The 3596-nt window shown below is 51.3% G+C and overlaps 1 pseudogene; it reads left to right on the top strand.

The window, feature by feature from the left end:
- Positions 1-1467: 1467 nt before the first annotated feature.
- On the top strand, positions 1468-1583 carry LOC111741065 (annotated as a pseudogene).
- The last annotated feature ends 2013 nt before the right edge of the window (positions 1584-3596 follow it).

Genomic DNA, 3596 nt, shown 5'->3' with positions numbered 1-3596 from the left:
CCTCTGGGACGCCTGGCACACAGGAGGCACTCGGTAAATATTCGTGAGTAGAAGTTTCCTACGGCTGCTGTTACAAATGACCACGAACTCAGAGGCTTCGAAACACAGAAAATTATTCTCTGAGCAGACTGGAGGCCAAGATCAAGGTGCCAGCTTCGGGCTGGGGGAGCCCTCCCGTCCTCTGCCTTGTCTCCTTGACCCCTTTAGACCCTCCTCCGGCTCCGTCCCCACCCTTTTGGGCTCCAGTAAGTTTCAATATGCCCCAGTTCCCATCCCAGCAACTTCCCTCAAGGCTAAATGGGTTCTGAGGGGTGACTCCTCGGGGGCGTTTTATTCTGGGGGAGATTCAAATCTAAGCAACAGGAGTCAACAGGAAGAGGGCTGCCTATGGGCGAGAAGTTTCTCTGGGCACCAGGCCATCTCTGCCAGGTCCTTAGCCACCCTCTAAACCACAAGGAGACTGACACTGGACAATTTGTCATTTCAAATTCAGAACTCCGAAAGGGACAGGAAGTAAAGGCGTTAGCTGTGGGCATCATTATGGTGTCGTTGAAACAATAGGTCCGTTCAGTCCAAACTGTTCCCCAGAGGAGGGTGAAATGTAGTGAGTGATCTCTCATCGCAGCGGACACGGTGTCCCCAGAGGCCTCCCGCACACAGGGGCTTCCGGGGCAGGCGAGGTGCTCTGGCTTCGGAAGGATGTCTGGATTTCTAGAGGAATCTACGGCACCTCCTTGCTTCTTCCCCTCGACAGACTTTTCCCGCCACGGGGCTGGTCCTAGCCATGGTATTTGTGAGGGATGATTGATGGCAAAGGATCTTTGTTGTACTATCGGCTGTAATTATTTTAATTCAGACACACTCCCTTATAGGACTGACATCATAAATGCTGTTTTCCGGAGCAAACAGCTGTCAGAGCTGTCAAGCAGAGCTGCTTACTGTTTTATATCATTACGATATTTAATTTCAACCCTGCTACTTCTTTCTCCGCAGAGCAGTTTCGAGACCGTTAATCTCACTTCTCTCTGGAAAGATTGGAGCCAAGAAAGGTGTGAAGGAAGACGCCGCTCTCTTGTATCAACGTTATTATTGACTTGGAAGCCAAGCAGGAGAGAGAGAGAGAGAGAGAGAGAGAGAGAGAGAGAGAGAGAGAGAGAGAGAGAGAGAGAGCACGCACGCGCGTTGGTTCAATTCCCGGCTGGGGCGATATTTCGGATGGCCGGGTAGAAGCATTTAATGATTTCTTTGGCTATCCGAGGGGCCTGGTTGACGGCTGCACCCAAAGACCGTGAGCAAACACACGGCCTCGAAAAGACTAGGGGACCCAATAGACTTAGATCCCAGTCAGGCAGGCTTTGATTCGAGACCAATAACTTAAATTTCAGAACTTATTGAGCCACTTTATTTTTTATTTTGGGGGTAAATTTCTATTTCGAAATAGTTTCAGATTAAGAAAAGCTGCAGGTTGTCTACGGCCATGCCCTGAACAAGCCCGATCCCGTCTGATCTCGGAAGCTAAGCAGGGTCGGGCCTGGTTAGTACTTGGATGGGAGACCACCTAGGAAGACCAGGTGCTGTAGGCATAAAAAGTAAAAAAATAAAGGATTGTAAGCTGACAAGGTCCTTGCAGTGTGTGCGGTCAACCAAGGGTTGCCTCGTCTAAAAACATAATAATAATAAAAATAAATAAAACAAAAGCTACAGGAATTGTACCAGGAACCCCCAACACCCTTCACCAGACCCATTGCTCAGCTACATTTTCTGCTTCAGCAAAGACTCTGAACACACTGTTTTTGTTTCTGTTTTCCTGTACTTTTTGAGAGTACAATAGAGACACCATGCCCCCAACCTCCAAATACCTCCAGATGCTTCCGTGGACATTTTCCTAAGAATAAAGACATTTTCTTACGTAGCCAAGTCAGGAAGTTTACCATCGATAAAATGTTATCATCTAATTCATAGTTCATATTTGTTATGAGCTGAACGTTTGTGTCCCCTCCCCCCAGATTCGTACGTTTGACGTCCTAACCCCCAAGATGACAGTGTTAGACGTGGGGCCTTTGGGAGGTGACCGGGTTTAGACGAGGTGGTGAGGGCGGGGCCCCCAGGGTGGGGTGAGTGACCTTATAAAGAGAGACACCAGACAGCTTGCCCTCGACCTCTCTCTCTCCCTCCCTCCACCATGTGAGGACACAGCGAGAGGGTGCCGTCGTCAAGCCAGGAAGAGGGTCACCGGAACCCGGCCACACGGGCACCCTGACCTCAGACTTCCAGACTCCGGAACTGCGAGAAAACACGTTTCTGTGGCTGAGCCTCACCCCTCCGCCCCCGCCCCCGTCAGTGGTGTTTCGATTAGGCTAATGCACTATTCAAGTTCCACCGATTACCCGAATAGTGCCCTTGGTTGCCATTTGCTGGACCTAACCTGGGATCACGAGTTGCCTTTAGCTGTCACATCCCTTTCCTGTTCTTAGATCTGAAACAGCGTCTGTCTGTCTTTGCCTTTCTTTACCGTAACGTTTTGAAGAATACCAGCCAGTTATTTTGTAGACTTTCGATCTGAATTTTTCTGATGTCTCTTCATGATCAGACACAAATTGTGCCTTTTTGATGGGATTCTCTCTCAGAAGTGATGTGTGTGCCAGGTGGCACACACTAATGATTTGTCCCCATGTTGGTGACGTTAGCTTTGACGCCCGAGTTCAGGAAGTGGCTGCCGGCTCTTCCCACCTGGGAATAAGTCTTTCTCTCGTATTGGATACGGAATTTACGGGGAGGTCCTTGCAGACCGTACATGTATCCGGACCCGCATACCTACTTTCCAGAGCTGCTTCAGCATCCATGGATGAGTTTTTCCGACTACATAGTTGCATCATCCCTTTCGTATTTGTTAACCGGCATCTACGACAAAGAGAAGCTTTCCCTGCACCCTGTGTGTTTGTTTTCATGTACTTTTGACAATTCTGTTGTCTCCAGACTCCTTTCTGTGGATCCCAAACCTCCGCACCGCAACACAGACTCCGCCCCAAAGGATATTTCAGGCTGGGAGCCGCTTCCTCATTAGGGTTAGAAAAACCCAGTATCATGGAAGATCACTTAATGCAAGGACACGCTCTTACAGACTGTGCAGCTGCGAGGGGACAGAGTTGGACGGGAGATGCCCGGAGTCACACGGCCGAGAGGAACAGCTCCGGGGCAGAGCCCAGGAGCCCGGCTGGGGGCAGAGCCATGAGCAGCTGCAGAGGTGCCGCCTGTGTCTTAGCGACATGGGTCCAGCGCCTTAGGAGCTGGAAGCTCCTGGGCAAGGGTGGTTTTGAGTTCTCCTCTGTGGCCTCAGAGCCACGTCACAAACCCTCGACCTAGGACGCCCTCCGACAGGGACGTGTGGGGCCAATGAACAAAGAGACACACGGTCCAGTTCAAGAGGACCCGGAACAGCCCCTGCATGAAGGAACCGACGACCCAGGGAGGCAGAGGTGTGTGGAGCAGCACGAGGTGTGTGGCTCCCTGGCCCGGACCCGAAGGCGCGGGGTTACGAGGGGTCAAGGGATCACCTCCGGAGACGGAGCCAACCCCGCTCCCTCCGCTGGCCCGAG

The sequence above is a fragment of the Pteropus vampyrus genome, unplaced genomic scaffold (assembly GCF_000151845.1).
Source record: "Pteropus vampyrus isolate Shadow unplaced genomic scaffold, Pvam_2.0 Scaffold72, whole genome shotgun sequence".
Lineage (NCBI taxonomy): Eukaryota > Metazoa > Chordata > Mammalia > Chiroptera > Pteropodidae > Pteropus > Pteropus vampyrus.
This window is presented reverse-complemented; position numbering and strand designations above follow the sequence as displayed.